Below are 17,813 nucleotides of genomic sequence, written 5' to 3'. Positions count from 1 at the left end.
AGACAGTAAATAATGTCATTAGTTTTACCATCAGTTCAAGCCCGAAAGGGGAACAGACACAGTAATGATGCAGTACACAAGCCGCGGTTAAGACAGCTGACTCTACTGTGATGTGACGCTGTCTCTCTCGCTCTCTCTCACACACACACACACACACACACACACACACACACACACACACACAGTAGTCGATATCAGTACTGAAATCTGACTGGAATATTACATATCTCTGTCAATTTCAATATTTTAGCAAAAAATTATATACTACTTAACGCACTTCTCTATTTTAAAAATTGTAATATAAATTTTGACAAATTAAAAAATTCCATGTAGCCTTCAAATATTTTTAAATAAATTACATTACTGACGTTTTTTTTTTGTTTCCTTTCATTTTCCTTTAATTTTACGAATTCAAAAATAAAGTATATAAAAGTTAACAGTTACATAATACTAATAAACAATTTATGTAGTAAAGGCAGAAATAATAAATAAATCCCAATATTTATTTAAATACTTTAGCAAAAATGTATATGCTACTTTAACACACTCCTCTATTTTTTTAAAAGGCTGATATAAATATTGACAAATATTTTAAATTAAATCTCTGAGATATATATATAATTTTTCAAATTCAAAAATAAATGACACAAAATATACTTAAACAGTTACATAGTGCTAATAATAAACAATTAACAGTAGAGGCAGAAAATGAATAAATTACTATATTTTTTGTAAATAATGTAGCAAAAATTAATATACTGCTCAACACATTTTTTCATGTTAATATAAATATTGACAAATTTAGATAAATTGGCTTGTAGCCTTCAAATATTTCTAATTTCTAAATGTAAAAATAAGATATATAAAAGTACTCAAATATACTCAAACAGTTAAATAGAGCAATTATGTAATAAATGCAGAAAAATAATAAATTCTAATAGCAAATTAATATGCTGCAAAGTCCTCTGATTTTTTAAAATGTTAATACAAATATGAACTTACAGCTTTATTAGAACTTATAGCTTTTCAATTTTGCAGAAAAACTGGTATCATTACATGTTTTACTTTTAAATTGACTTACTTTTAACATCCCTACTCCAAACTCATACTCAATGACTTTATGAAACAGAACCTAACCCTCTATTCCTGATCCACGCAGGGCCCAGCCAACCACTGACCAATTAACAGCTATGAAGCCACATGAATGGGACATGTGGAGAGGGACAGATGAGGAGAGAGATATGTACAAAAATGCACGTGCGTGCATACTCCAGCGGCTCATGCGTCAAGCGTCCCGGCACATCAGTGCTTGTGTAATCCCTCTAGACAGCAGCTCCCAGAGCAGTCATTAACACTGCTCTCCACAGGGACTCTTCACTGCCTGCACTCCTCACAGACATTCTTCAAGATTTTGTGGTTTACGTGTTTCACCACAGGCCACAAAAAAATAAAAAGATGACAGCCCAGTTTGTGAAATCATGATTTACTCCAGTTAATGAAGATCACAGTTGCATTAGTCATTGCATTAGTCAAATCATAAACAAACAAACAAACAAACAAACAAACAAACCAACCAACCAACCAACAAATACATAAATAGTAAGAATTCAGTAGATGTGAGTTAGTTTGGGATCAGATGTTGGTTTGTGACTGCAGTCGTACTGGCCAAAAACTTAAGAAAACTGTTTGGAATGAGAACTCTTTTCTTTTATTAAAAATTATACTTTTCCAAACTCACCCTGATTGGTACAGTTGGCATGAGTCTCATCACTGTAATCTCCACAGTCGTTGTCTCCATCACAGGTCCAGTACTCTGGAATGCAGCGGCCGCTGCTGCATTTAAACTGCACACTAGAGCACGAGTGACTGCAGCCAGCTTCATCACTGTTATCCCCGCAGTCATTATCTGAGGACACACACACACACACAATAGCGGTTATTGGACATTGTAAGTCAGGATGTGACAAACGCATTTTATTTTTTTGTAGACAGCATTAGAAACTCACCATTATCGCAACGCCAGTTGACATTGATGCAGCGTCCATTGGCACAGGTGAACTGAGTGAGAGGGAAACAGGTGGGATATGCTGGAGAGAGAGACAAGAGAGAGGAAAAACATTAACATTCTTGAAGTGTCAGCATGGCATGATGACAAAAGGAAAAGAGGCTCAAATTTAGGTACCACAAGATGGTGGTTCATCGGAGCGATCGCCACAATCATCATCCAGGTCACATGTCCAGGAGACAGGAATACAACGGCCACTGGCGCATGGGTACTGATTAGAAGGACATGTGCGGGCTGGGAGAGAAGATAAAACCTGATCAATTAACAAAGCGCAAAAAAGCTGGTGTACACCACAAAGTACTTGGACATTTATCTGAAAAATGCTTAAAATCCTATTAACATGCAATTAATCATTTACAATACCCAAGCAAGTGCTGTTAGATTCGTCTTCATCATTCCCACAGTCATTGTCTCCATCACAAAGCCAACGCAGGGGGATACAGCGGTTATTCTGGCACTTAAAGCGGTCTGCGGGACAGGTGTGCTGGTCTGAAACAGGACAAATAGGCCCATGTAAATGTGCACTCCGTAACGTTTTGTTTCTTTCGATGGCTGATATAACAGCCTGATTTATACTGACACCTAGTGGTATGGATGTATGAATCACAAAAGCAAAAATTAACAGTTACTAATGCCACGATTAAGACCTGATTATCTTATTCTGTGAGTGAAAGAATCCGATAAAAAATTATAAAGCCATTTATAATGTTACATAAGATTTCTATTTTAAATAAATGCTGTTCTTTTGAACTTGTCAAAGAATCTTAAAAAATATATATCATGGTTTCCAAAGAAAAAAAATATTAAGGATCAGGACTGTTTTCAACATTGACAATATTAAGAAATGTTTTTGATCATATCATACAGTATTTTGATCACATTGAATATATTAAAATAGAAAAAAGTTATTTAAAATGATAATAATATTTCATATTATTACTGCTTTTTTGACTGTACCTTTGATCAAATAAATGCAGACTTTGTGAACATAAGAGACTTCTTTCAAAAAACATTAAAAAAAAAAAAAACTTTTGAATGCTGGTTTTGTTATTTGCATATCTGAAAATATGAGACAAAAGGGCACTAACGGCATAACTCAGGGGCTTCATCGCTGTTGTCCAGACAGTCATTGTCCCCGTCACACTTCCAGCGGTCTTGAATACAGCGATTATTCTTACAGGCAAATTCTCCAGGCTGGCACTGAGGAGGCGGTACGTAGGAAGGGTTTGCTGTCAAGAAAAAAAAACAACAACAATATTTTCAAACTCAAAATCCCAAATGGGACCTTTCAAAATTCCTACTTCAGGCCACTTAAAGCACAACATACCCACCTTTACAGGTCTTGTTGTCAGTATCTAGTATCTGATCGTCGGCACAGGCGCAGGAGCGTCCAGTGGGCGTCAGCAGACACAGACTGCTACAGCCACCATTGTTGGCACGGCACACGTTGGAACCTGTGACTACACAAAACAAAAACATCCTTAGCAGATCCCAATTAAACGCACAATAAAACCACTGAAACTCGGATCTCATTAGTTTGTTACCTCTAACATTGTATAAATAATGTGGCTGTTGAGACATGTTAACATGCAAAACAACACAATTAAGCCTTTGTTTGATCTGTCAGCTCATGTTTTACATATGACTCATAAAAGACTAATTTTCAAACAGAACTGCTCAGGGTGTTCAGTACTTTGCTGTTGTTGTGCGTCATAGGTGCGAATCTCATAGATTGGAGGTCGTTCACTGCGTAGCAACGTGGCCTTCTTGGTGTTCTGGTCCAGTTTGTAGATTCCTCCACTGCGGTACTCATTCCAGAACAGAAAGTCCTTATAGTGGCACAGGCCAAAGGGATGGTTCAGCTCCTGTCCTTCATATACTGTCTGGATGAACAGAAAAGTGTTTTTTAATACAAATTGAAGTTGGAAAGTCGTAATTATGATGTCAGCTGCATCCAATCACTTTTGTCAGAGCAAGATAGTAATGTACCTTATATACAGAAAACATTTTTTTTAACAATTTGAATGATTTGATAATTTCTGCAAAAAGAATGGTCATAGGATGTTTTTGCTTTATGTGTTAATTCAATTTATGCAAGACGCTAACTTCAGCTTCCTTGTTTGCCTTAAACGCTTGTGTTTCCTCACCCTGCGTTCTGTGGTGTTGAGAAGCACCATCTCGATGCGATCGTAGTATGCATCCACCCAGTACAAGATGCCCTGCTGGCTGTCCAGGCTGAGGCCATTGGGCCACAGCACAGTTTTAGAAGTAAGCAGGATACCAGCATTTGAACCGTCCATCCAGGCCTTCTTTATACTGCCACGATTGGTCTCTTTAGGCTCCTCCTCCCAGTCACTCCAGTACATCATTCTGCAAACAGCATGGATTTACACATTCAGTCAAATCTGTAGATTCAAGTAAACAACTCTAGTGCAACTCTAACTGGTTTATCTGTATGTAGGGAGCATGTAATCTGGTTTGGTAGGTTAACGTGGTCACTAAAAGCCAATGAGAATTATTAGTGTATTGTGACTAAATAAAATACATAAAATTGCTAACATTTCCTGACAATAAAGTATATATTTTGCCGGTGTATGATTTATTTTATTTTTTTTTGGCAGGCTTCTAAAATTGTGGAATCAAGCAAAAATAATTGATTTACCCATGAGAAGGGTCTACTACTATGGCTCTAGGATGGGTCATCTTGCCCTCAATAAGAGTTTTGCGGGTCTGAGAGGCTTTCTCTAGTTTGGCCACACTGATGGTCTTTTTGGGTCCATCATCAGTCCAATACAAGTTTTGCCCCATCCAGTCCACCGCGATACCTTCTACTGTGTGAATACCTGTGGAATAGAGAGACAAAATTAATGGGATGGAGAAGAGAGAGAGATATGGAGGAGTTGTCTGTCTAATTCATCCACCTTCAATGTCACTCTAACAAAAACCATCCCAGCATCATTCTGCACTCACCATCCTTCACTATGATGTCTCTCTCAGTGCCATCAATCTTCTGGCGGCCGATGATGTAGCTGGTGGCATCAGCGAAATAGATGAATTCAGTCTCAGCGTGGAAGTCCAGTGCTCTTGGGTTATTCAGGTTCTCAATGGGGATGATGTGCTCATCATACACCCTGGCATGCATGTCCATACCACGAATAACACCAGGCCGGCCTTTACCGTACACCAGGAAGAGCTCATGCTCTGGTTCTGAGGAGAAAAAAACAGAATTTATTATATGCAAGAAGGCCCTATAATGGGGAATGCTGTTATGTATCACTGTTTGAAACTGGTTTAGAGTGGTTTGAGCAGGCTGAATTGAGATTTTACTCACTCTTGCAGGACTTTCCGTCACTGCCCAGGCTGAAACCTGAACGGCAGCGGCAGGTTCGGCTCTTGTGACTGTTACCCAGTAAGCAGATATCGGAGCAGCCGCCTGGCTTCCCAAATTGATCAGGAGCACATGCGTGACTACGGACTGAGAGGACGAACACAAAAGCCTAATTTTAATATATTTAATTCAAACCACAATGAATAGTACTGAGTCAGACAGGTAAAAATGTACCTCTCCCAAAAGAGAGTGAATTATGCTGCCTTAGGCCCCAATCTAGGCGCTGTGTTTTTTTTATGTTGCTATGCAACCACCGAATCAGCTGTCCTGTCAGTCTAATCAAGAATTATAGCGCGAGTGCTCTAAAATCTTTGGTTTGCTGTTAAGTAAACTGTCATATTAGCAGAAACTTTAAAATATACAGCTCCGGGTAACCCGAGACAGCCACCACAAGTTTCTCCTCCATCATTGCAGTCTCTAGACGTTTCAAGAACCCGTAAACTTCTGTCACCACAATGGAAGGCCCGCCTCTCCATTCATTTGATTGGACAATGGAAAAAAAAACACAAATGATGTCAGGTGCTTTTCTGCTCAGAGTTGATATTTTTCAACTTCAGGCGTTCAGAGCGCTCCTACAAAAATGCAAGGCGCAGCAGGCGGCTAAAACGTGAGGCGCATAAACAGTGCGTAAAACGCTTACTGCCAATAGAAAACAATTTAAAGGCACCTCTCACTGCAAAAAAAGCGTTCTGTCTGATTGGGGCCTTACAATTAAAATGCTTGAGCACTTGCTGAACTTTACATTTAGAAACATTTCGAAAATTTAAAATAAAATCCCACAGTCGTACCTAAAGGCTGACGTCTCTGGTGGTAAATGTGAAGGGCGCCACCCTTATCCACGCGTGTCACCACCTGGAAGTCAGAGCTGTTGAATCGGTTGACTCTGATCACACTGGTTTTTGGCTGCATGTTGGCATTGTCAGAGTTGGTGGCATACAGGTAGTTTTCAAACACTGTTAGACCATAGAGATGTTCAATCTGCCAAAACAAACAAAAAAGCATAAAAAATAGAGCAACTGTGAATAAAGTGTGTGACAGAGTGTACACTTTTTGCCATCTGATGCACTGTGGTAAATGATAGATCAATATACTGGCCAGAATGATCACCTATACAAGTGGTTCTCAACCTTTTTGACTCAAAAGCCTCACCTTCTCCACAACAATATTCAAAGGCCCCATGACTCTTCATGACAGTTGTTCTTGATGTGTATATATATATATATATATATATATATATATATATATACTCATTATAAAAATGCCCTTGGTATTTTATGATTTTTTTAAATTTACATGACTTTTACAGTTCTAAAAATCACACAAATGAGGCTTCCTCATATATCCCAGTTTTCAAAGACTGTGGGATTCCTGTACCTCCAAATAAAAAGTATATAAGAGTGATTTAAAACTCTATATCCAATTTTTAACAATTGCTTTAGATTAAAACTTTAAAATGGATTCAGGGTTGACTGTTCAAAATTTCTTCGAGTGGTTGCGGAGCAATAATTTCCAAAGAGAACTTAAACCAGCACAATTTAATAAAATGTTTAAGAGATACTGGACTCTGGCATGATCCCAGCGATAACTGAAAATACAGATGTGACATTTAAGTCATTTTAAGATCCCCTTGGAAGTTTGTTGGTTGAGAACCAATGACTTATACTATTTTCTGTAAATAAATCAATAAAAACAAACAGAAAAAACACATTAAAAATCTATTATTTTAAATGCTGCAAATGAATTTAGGCATCACAAAAATTTAAATGTACAGTTTGAGAATGGACATTCATTTTGAGATCATTTTGAGTGTCATTATAATTATTTTTAAAGATTAACTTAACTGATGCTACTGTTATATAATGTGCATCCCTATGCAAAAGTCTTGAAACATCACATATTAATTTCTAGTAGGACTATGTTAACATTTACAGTGCAAGTTTATTTTTTGCAATACGCTGAATGTAAACTAAAGGACTGAAATGTTTTAAGCAGACCTCAAAAAGAAAAAAAAAAGAAAAAAAGTGACACTGTGGACTTGCACAATGCTCAGTTTGCACTGCTGCCGCAGGTTTTAGATGAGCTAATGCTGATCTTTCAATCCTGCTGATCATGTGATGTTCTCAGTTCCAGAAACTCACGAGTGATGACATCAATGCAAGTGACATCCTGAGATCAAGTTCATGGCTCCAAACAAACAAATCTCTAACAGCATGTACGTGTTTGGCATCCACAAAAGTGCATGTGACACTTCACACGTACCAGTAATCCCTGAATGATGGTGTGCCGGTTCTTGCCTTCGTAGTCCACCACCTCAATGTAATCTAAGTAAGCGTCAGCCCAGTACACCAACTTGCTGACCAGGTCCAGAGTGATGCCATGAGGGAAGACGATTTTACTGTCTACCAGTTTGGTGCGGTTCTGGCCATCCATATCACAGCGTTCAACCTTTGGGATTTGGCCATAGTCTGTGAAGAACACTTTCCTGGAAAAGAAGAAAAGGAGATCTTCACAATATTAGGGCTGTCATGATTCCTCAATTAAATTGGAGTACTCAATTATAAAAAATCCTCGATTGCATCTTGCTTGTGACAATTAACCAGCAAAACACCGGAAATGGCGCATTCCATGGATGAGAATCCATGAAAAGCATTATTAGACCGTTTTCTAAGGCTGTATGAAATATTAAAACCATTTAAAAATCATAAAAGCATGTTATTAAAAATCAAAAAAGTGTTATTGTGAGTTCACAAAGGCTGCAATTCAATTAAATAAATATAAGCGCTGCGGGTATAATATGCGCTTTATTTATATGCGGGTAGGTTACGTGCATCTCAGATCGGCTCCATTCACAGTAAATGCTGCTGCACACAAACAGTACTCATTTACATGCGTGGACCTTCTCAAAATCCATCTTTGCATATGCTGTGAGTCTGAGTCGTTTATAATGTTCATCTGGGAACAATGTGCACCATTCTATCAGATTTATAAGTATACTGTTTTATTAAATTATTTATTAAATTGTTTTTTTTCAATAATACCATATTTGCTTTTGATATTTTATTTAAGCCAATTATTATTGCCTCATTGCTATTATATATGTATTTTAAGTTATTTTAAAGTCTATTCGCTTAGGTCTATTTTTATTACCACAAAAAAAATCCGATTACGCGATTAATCATCAGAATAATCGACCGATTACTTGATTACCAAAATAATTGTTAATGACAGCCTTATAACGTTCTTTATTCTAGATGATTCTATTTATATTTATTCTGTCCAGATTCAGTTATTTATATAATATTTCATTCAAATCATAAAAAAAAATATTAAATTATGGGATATACAACAAATACTACCCAGATATATAATTATTTTACAATTAAATAATATTTAGTTTTTTATGCTTTCTTTGCAATAAAATTAATACGATTTTTTCCATATTATAGTATTAAATATTGGGGGATAAATGCACTTAATTGCCATGAAATTAATGTTATAAAAATTTTTCAATATATATGCTTTTTTCTTTTTCTATTTATTTTCTATTGCTATTTTTATCTGCAGAGAACACCAAGTGGCATGAGTGATGTTGGACTTTGTTGGTTCAGACAAAGATTAAGGAATAATGTTCTTGGGGTCTCACCCCATGGCTGGGTCCAGTGCAATTCCTTTAGGGTTATAGAGCTCCAGGTCCAGCAGGATGACACAAGTCAAGCCATCTTTACTGCACACAAAAATGCGGTCGTCCACATCATCCACAAAGTAGAAGTTTCCTGTCAGCCAGTCAATAGCCATCTGCTCCACATCTGAGTTTGTGAGAGAGAAGCAAGACAGGAAGAGAGTGAAGAGGAATACGGGGGGAAAAGAGAGGAAGAGATGTTTTCAGTGTTTGCTTTATTTTTAGTCAGTCATAACTGCAGCTTCTGTCTGACTCAGCAGAAAGATGCTGCACCGTGTTGGAATGCAAAACTTGGAGGACTGGAAAAGAGGAAACTGAAAACAAGAAGCTATGTAAGTTTGTAAGAGCTACAAGATGTTTGTATCAGTGAATCAGTGTACTTAAACCTAGCCCCATTATCAGGCTACTATCAGAGGAGAACCAATTAACCAAGACCAAACCACACTGCAGTCATTACTGTGCTTTGAAATCTCATTTGTGCAAAATTCTGCTATTCATAATTTAGCATTAATAATCAACAAACAAAAAAAATGTCTGTGCACCTTTTTTTCACTTTCAGTGTAGACAGACAAATGACTCATTGTTAGCTATGTTTCCATCCAAGTTGCAAATTTAATTTAAAAGTTGGAATAATGCAAAAATTTTGTGAATAATGTGTCATTATTCCAATCTTCAGTTTCACATGATCCTACAAAAATAATTTCAATATGCTGGTTTGATGCTCAAGAAACATTTCTTAATATTATCAATGTGGAAAACAATTGTGCTACTTAATATTTTTGTGGAAACTGTACAGTACAATTTTTTTCAGGATGATTTGATGAATAGAACGTTCAAAAGAACAGCATTTATTTGAAATATAAATCTTTTGTAACATCATATATACATATATATTTACTGTCACTTTTGATCAATTTAATGCATCCTTGCTGAATAAAAGTGTTAATTTCTTTAAAAAATCTAAAAACATTTGTATGGTAGTGTATATATGGATCAACCAAATAAAAGCCAGAAATAATACGAAGTTTGATCTGACAATGATCTAACAGTACAAGCTGTTTTATTCAAAAAATCATAATGTGCCCACACGAAACTCAAGCAGAAGAAATTTATCTAATCAATCAGTAATCCATTCTGACATCAAATGTAATGCAACCGTTACATAAGAACTGCTGTACAAATGATTTACGCAGAAACTCGTTCTGCTTGTGTTTTATGAATAAGGCCCGATGGCTTTTATGCATGTCTCTGCATATGTATGCATGTGTGTGTGCGCATATCAGCCCAACTCTCTGACTCACTGTCACAAGACGATTATTCACTCAGAGTGTTGTTCCCACTTTTACGCATCAACGCAATTAAAAAGACAGCAAAGCAAAAAACCTGATTGCAGAAACTACAAACACTATGGTAAAAAAAAAAAATCTCACGCTAGGTGAGACTCTATGCTAAAGTGTCTCAACCGTCTCCACACATTTAAAAAAACGGACACAGACGCTCGTTCTCCATTACTGCACCTTTTCCCTGCACAGGGAGGCTGGACTTGGCCATACAGACATCCTCCATTCTGGGAAAAGAGTTTGAAATGGTAATTCAGTGAATACTAAGTTTCTCTTTCTCTTCTCTGACAATAAGACTCTTTCTGTGCGGGCCGTGCTGAGCTCCAGCTGTGCAGGCCGGTCCGCGGTGCCTCCCATGATGCTTGGTGTTGCAACAGCTGCCACCGTACTTCCTGTTACTGATTTGGGGGAGGGTTTCTGCAGGCATCCTCTAACGATCCTCTGACATAGGAATATATCCTTGTTGTGCAACCCTGTGCAGCGAGCTTGTGCAAACCAGACACAAACAGTTCTCACACATTTCTACAAAGTCCGGTAAACAGAAGCCCTGCCGGGAAATGCAAAACTACCTCCAGGCCACACTAAATCCTCCCCCCTCATCCCTCAGCCTGCAAAACAAACACCCACAGTACCTGTTGCGCAAAACTGTAAAAGACATGTTATTCCAGAGGGCATTTCATGAGGACACTCTCGTACTGTACAAATCTGCTAAATTACTCATCTTTCTTCACCCCCTTCTTTCTTCAGAGGGAAGTATGCAACAATACGTGGTAAGAACATCTGTAACTAATCATCTGTAACTACATCTCAGTACAGGCAAAAGGTACCACATATGGTTATGAACTGGGATTTGTTGTGAAAATATGGCAGGAACTGCAGATGATTTTGAAAGGAGTAATTCAATGAAAAAGGGAAGGGAAAGATTGCTTAGATTTCAAAATACTCAAGATCTACATTTCTGTAAGTGGAAACTGACATAGGCAAGTGACTACCAATATATCAAGTGTAACTATGATAGATAAGACAAGGTTACAGCTACCAGTAAAGTGAAGCTTAACTATATCAGTGACAGAAACACAAGAGATTTAAGAAGAGTGAGAAGAACAAAGCGCTGAGTGTCTTTGAGGCCTGGGACACACTGGTGGGAATCCTATGAATGGACAACTCTTTCAACAAGGCCAGAGTTAGGGTAGTTCTCAGACATATGGAACATACAACACTGATGCATCAAATAACAGGAAAATAAATGACCCTGTTATTGTGGTAGCTAAAATCATGCATATAATAATAAACTGAATTTCTTGATAAAGTATGGAGTGAATGAATGTGTGTTAGAGAGAAAACACACAGTAACAAATGTATCTACAAAGAAGCAAACAAACATACAAATTAAACTAAAATATATAAGACAAACAATGAGTGAACAAATAAAACAAACTAAAAAAACATGCATTTAGAAAATGTACAAGCTACAAATACGTTTAGAAATGTACAAGCTAAACAAACATGTATGTATAGCAATGACTGACAAACAAGTAGATGGACAAACAAATGTATGTGCAAACGAAAACACACACACACACACACACACACACACACACACACACACACTCAGTTAATACTTGTATGACAAGCAATGACTGAACAAACAAACAAATGTTTGTTAAAAACAAACATACAAATGAAAGCACGATGATCCATTGGTGAGCAAGTGATGTAAAGCTAAATTTCTCCAAATCTGTTCTGATGATGAAACAAACTTATCTATATCTTGAATGATCTGAAGGTGAGTACATTTTCAGCAAATTTTCATTTTTGGGTGAACTATTCCATTAAAAGCAATAGATCACCAAAAATTCAATTTATGTCATTATTAACTCATAACTCATAAACCCATATAGTTGTATGCACAAAATATGCAAGAATGAAATCTGTTTCTTGTAAACTAAAACACACACACACACACACACACACACACACACACACACACACTCAGTTAATACTTGTATGACAAGCAATGACTGAACAAACAAACAAATGTTTGTTAAAAACAAACATACAAATGAAAGCACACAAACACACAAAATGAACAAACAGCTGATTTGCACCTGACACCAGAGTAGCACTTGACTAAAATATCACTGCAACCAATATTACACTCATTTTGCTACACGATTAGCCTCCTTTTGAACAATCCTCCATTAAACCGTTTTAGTGAAAAAATAAAATGCACACAATTTCTGAAGTGCAGCAGGTCTCAGTGAAAGCAAGTGAAAACACCAGAAATATGTACGGGAAGATGCATCAGTCACACTTCATGAATGAAGACACCAGCAGACTCCAGAGCTCAGATACATCTGGACTAGAAGTGGGCCATTCTTAAAATGGCAGGAAAGCTATTACACAACCAACGGCAAGGACGTCCTGAGCCAATGATAGTCGTGACACCCTCAAGCATGACTAAGAGAGAGCTGATATGCTCTACCCAGGTTCATCAGCCACAGTGGGGACGCCCACTCGCCCACCACCCCTCCTCACCCTCACACACTGATGATGAGTTTGTGTGTGCATCCTGCTCTGTTTTCAGGCTTTTTACGGGGGAGAGCGGTCACGGGGCACATCTGGAGTGCTCATCTGCCCAGCATGCAACAGTTATAAATCACTCCCCCTTGTGAGAAATTGGGCCATAAAAGTCAATGCAGCCCCATTACCGCATAGCACCCCCAGCATCAAATAAACCTTCTGCATCACAGAATATCTGCAGCATATACACTCATTAAAAAGACTCATCCATCTACTGTCCTTCCATTCCTCCAACCTTTCCAGCACAATGGCCACACAGAGTCATTAGGGATGTGGCTATAGTAAGAGTTGTCCTATACACACCAAAGAGCAGAGGCTGCTGATTTATAGGTCCAGTTAGAGGGAGAACAGAACTTTGATAACACATAATTATCTCAGCCCTGGTGGCGTAGGGCCTCTGAACACTGTGTAATTGAATGAGCATGCTCTGATTTACAACCTCTTTGAGGAAGTTTTGTGACTGCTTTTGTAAAAGGCCTGGGAAGCTACATAATTGGTGGCAATGGCATAGGTGCTCACAGCATTAAACCTACAGTGAAGCAGAACAGAGGACATCTGCTGTCTTTGAGAACATCAATGTCATCAGTCAAGAGCATCAAGAGCAATGTCAAGACTTTTAGAGTTAATGTCCGTTCAATGGGGCCGTATTGGACAATTGTTTTATTGGAATAATAGAATTGTTGATTTTGCTACCGTACCTAGAGCTGGGCAATATGGCCCAAAAAATAAATTATCACGATAAAAAAACTTATATCAGACAATATCGATAATTATTCAGATAAAATCTTTATTTCTTGTTGTAGAAAGATGTAGAAACCAGACTGTTAATTGTGGTTTTAAACTTGTCTTTATTACTGAATTCTCTACAATTTTCCAGTCATTTTTCCTTAAAATAAATATCTTAATAGAAAAATGAATTTTTGCATGTTCTAATGAGTGATATTGTTTCAAATCATGAAACAGGTTAGTGTTGCCTGACTTTGATGACGCTTATCTTCAGCACAGTTTGCAGTGCAGGCTGCAATATTAATAATGTTAAATTTTTTGTCACTTAGAAATGCACATTTGACAGAAGCTTGAGTTGACAGTAGTAGTACCTTGAGTTAGGATGCAGATTAACCATTGGTCGTCCATAGTAGCATACATTTAAATCATGATAACCTCAGTTAAAACCACACATATAGCACCTCAATACCATGGTAAAAATTTAACTGTATATGGTTTCTAGGTATTTGTATGAAAAACAGTAGTCTAAAAAGATTTAGTATAAACGCACAAAAGCTTAGCTTAATCACAAAAAATACTGTAATTGTATTCCATTACTCCTTTAATACATTTAACACGTCTACATTAATAATATAATAACAATAGATATGAATATTCCACATTTCTGCCACAATACCATGGTGCAGTTCGTGTTATAAGGTAAATCTATAGTAAATGATGGTGATTTGTAGACTGAAAAGCTTTCTGACTGTATCGTTGCGCACAGTGTTTCTGCTGTTTGTCAGCGTGGTTTTATCTGACTTTAAACTAGTTTAAATAATTAATTCCGCTTTTGGTGTATAAACATTATATCGAACATTAATTGAACTCTTATTATTGTTTTACTGAGGAAAATTATATCGCGATAATTATCATTATTGTTTTATCGTCCAGCCCTATCCATGCCTTTAAGATTCTGTAAGCAAATGACCACTGTTTAGCATCGTTTTTCTGAAGCCATACAACTGATTTGTGTGAGAAAAAGCTATTTTAGTTATGTTCTGCTAATGTTCCCCTCCAGTGAGCTGCTAACTGCTGCAACTGGATCACTGAATCAATGAGTTTGTGAACAAATGATTTAGACCAGTTTTGCGAAAGATCAACCAATTCATCGAAGACTGAAAAGAATGATTCGTTCATGAAATGGTCGTAGGTAATGATTGGTAATGGTTCATTTAAGAATTGGACATTGGTAAGATTTTCAATAAATAATGTCTTTGATTTCAGTCCGTTCATCACACAAAGCTACTGTATCACATGACTTCAGACAACTTCTGCAATTCATAAGGACCACTTTTATGACACTTTTTCATATTTTTGAAGCTTGAAAGCCCCATTCATTGCTACTGCATGGAAATGAGCGACCAACATAGTTTTTAAAATATCTTCTTTTATGTTCCACTGAAAAAACCATACAAGCTTGATTCAATATGGGAAAATAAATAATGATTTACAATGTTAAGATAATTGGTAACACTTTACAATAAGGTTCCATTAGTTAATGTATTAACTAACATGAACAAACAATGAACAATACATTTATAACAGTATTTATTAATCTTTGTTAATGTTAGTTAATGAAAATACAGTTGTTCATTGTTAGTTCATGTTAGTTCGCAGTGCACTAATGTTAACAAGCACAACTTTTGATTTTAATAATGAATGAAATTAACATTAACTAAGATTAATAAATGCTGTAGAAGTATTGTTCATGCTCATGTTAACTAAACTAGTTAACTAATGCTAACTAATGAACCTTATTGTAAAGTGTTACCAGATAATTTTATGATATCCCTTTAAATATTGTGTAACTACCTAACTTGCTGCTCCTGGAAGACTTTATTCTGTGCTCTGGTAGACAGCTGAAGCTTGGGCTGGATGGGAGATGGAGCCACAGTCCAGGCTGCTAGATTACTCAAACGGACCTGATCAGTTCTAATCACAACACAGTCTGGAAATTTCCCAACTAAGCCAAAAGAGGACATGTAGGCAAGGTTTCGGAGTCACTCTGACGCTCCAGCTTTAGCCCAGTATCTATAACACAGTTCTGCAAGGCAAACTCAAATTTACGGAAAGAGATTGTGACTCATTGTTTTTCCCCTTGTCTTGCATGTAGCTGAGTCTGAAATCAGAGGGACAGTGATGCACAGGGTCCAGACTTCCTGTAAAACTATTCTGAGACACTGAAGCTCTGTTCTAGTGATCTTCCTTACTGTCTACATAGGCAGCTAAATTATGAGGTTCCATCACTGTTAATAATAATTAATCAACATAATCATCAGACAAATTCATAATACTTTGACTATTATTGTTATTATTAAATAAGGAATAATAATTTTAAATATTTTATATACTTTCAAATGTAATTAACATTTACCCATGTTAAGTTACTAAAACACTAGTAATTAATATAATATATATTTATATTATAATATAAATATATAATGATTATTCATTATATAATGACAACAATAATAGTCAAATTGGAAAGTTGACGGATGATTATTAATATTAACAACAATATTTTATATATTTATAAATTTTATTAGTTTTTATTAACATTTACATTTCTATCTTTACACATTTATTTACATTTATGTCAAGTTGCTATAATACTACTACTAATAATAACTATTATTATCATCATCATCATAACTATGATGATGTTATCAATTATTAATATTTTATGATCATGACTATTATTATTATCATCATGAAACCTGGAAATCTGGAATTCTCAAGACGGGCAAAAACTTGAATCATGCAAACAGCGCTCTGAACGTGAAGTTTGAAACACGCCACAGTTTAATTTGTGACACTGGGAGCTACATCAGTCCTAAAGAGTAAACAGGGCATGATTATTTCTAGCAACAATAAACTACTGTGCGCTAACTCGCCGTCCCACCCTGCACACCCTTCCTGTGAAACTGCTTCCTCGGTGTGCTGGCGAGTGGCTTTCCCTGGCACTCCAACATCTCACACACACACACACACACACAAAGAGAAGAAAGTGTTGCATCTCAGACCTCTGTCTCTCTGTATCCATTATCCCTCCATGCTGGAACACACAGCCACACTTGGCAGCGTCTTCATCAGAGAGCAGCCAATATTTAGTCTGAGCTGGCTTTCAAGACACATCGATCCCAGGAAACGTCCACCACTTATCAACAACATGCACATCAGCACAGTATTTAGTATCCTGTGAATCATTAGGGTTATTGTCTAAAGGTTATACCATTAACAGAATAAAGTTTTGTACAAATTAATAAGATGTGTGACATTAAATCCTTCTGTGAAGATGTCCTGCAGTGTGAACTAATATAATCCATCTAGAACTGTTATAAACAACATTGCTGCTACTTTTATTTAAAACAAACAAACAAAAAAAATATTATGCATTCAATCAGCTTTTTTTAAACCTTATTTTAGGGACGTGCAATAAATGACTTGTCAACTCAAGCCTTGAAAAATTAGGGTGGTTTCATGTTCACGTGATTTCAGTAATACACATACTTTCCGTTCCATTATGTTGCACTCTGAAGCCAAGAACATGATTAAGAAGAGGGCATTTTTAACTTCCTGAGTAAATGTAAATGTATAGCATTTTTCCACTAAAGATCTAAAGATGTCCACTTGCATGCACGGCTATAACAGCAGTGACTTAAACAGGATGAATTTAAAGAAGCAAAGCAGAGTAAAGTCAGGACAGACTGTCAGGACAACAACTGAAGTACAGTTACTAAAAATATAGATTTTTAAAAAGCTAAATATTATATAAAAAATTACATACTAGTTATTCAAACCATCATGAACCATTCCTACCTCATATAAATAAAACATGACTTTTATGACTACATCATAAAAAAATATATTATCACACCGCAGATCCATATAAAATTATGGAAAATAAATATTATAAATTGTGAAAAATTAAAAAGAAATAATTACCAGTTATAGTATATCATTTTCCTAATCGTAATATATATATATATA

General features: G+C 36.4%; 1 pseudogene; it reads right to left on the bottom strand.

The window, feature by feature from the left end:
* The window catches only part of LOC107668339 (low-density lipoprotein receptor-related protein 1-like), a 138,025-nt pseudogene that overhangs the window by 58,750 nt on the left and 61,462 nt on the right, over positions 1-17,813 (bottom strand).

Source organism: Sinocyclocheilus anshuiensis, unplaced genomic scaffold (assembly GCF_001515605.1).
Source record: "Sinocyclocheilus anshuiensis isolate Anshui unplaced genomic scaffold, SAMN03320099.WGS_v1.1 scaffold3360, whole genome shotgun sequence".
Classification (NCBI taxonomy): domain Eukaryota; kingdom Metazoa; phylum Chordata; class Actinopteri; order Cypriniformes; family Cyprinidae; genus Sinocyclocheilus; species Sinocyclocheilus anshuiensis.
Note: the sequence above shows the minus strand (reverse complement) of the source record. Positions and strands in the feature narration are given on the sequence as shown.